Here is a 364-nt window from a genome sequence, read left to right as displayed (position 1 = left end):
AATTACATATGATTACTCAACTGCATTAGAATAACGACAGGCGGCGTTTCCCATGAGAGAACCTGTTGTATCTGGAAAATTTTTCCATTTATTATTGAATATTTGCCGTATTATTTAATAAAAAAAGAAATATATATATATAGATTTTTTGCGTTCAAGCTGTAATTAGATGTGTGATGTATGTATACATTACTCTCGGTCGGTTTATTCCATTATTTCGTTTGTTCTTTGTGGTAGAAATATTAGATTTATTATTGTGAAATTATAAATAGCAAATATTAATTCATTTTAAGGTGATATCCATAAAAATAGTGGAATATTGGTGTCCACATTTTCATAGCCGTAGTTTTAGTTATTTTTTTAA

Source organism: Penaeus monodon, chromosome 32 (assembly GCF_015228065.2).
Source record: "Penaeus monodon isolate SGIC_2016 chromosome 32, NSTDA_Pmon_1, whole genome shotgun sequence".
In the NCBI taxonomy this organism is placed as follows: Eukaryota; Metazoa; Arthropoda; class Malacostraca; order Decapoda; family Penaeidae; genus Penaeus; species Penaeus monodon.
The sequence above is the reverse complement of the archived record's forward strand: the minus strand, read 5'-3'. Positions refer to the sequence as shown.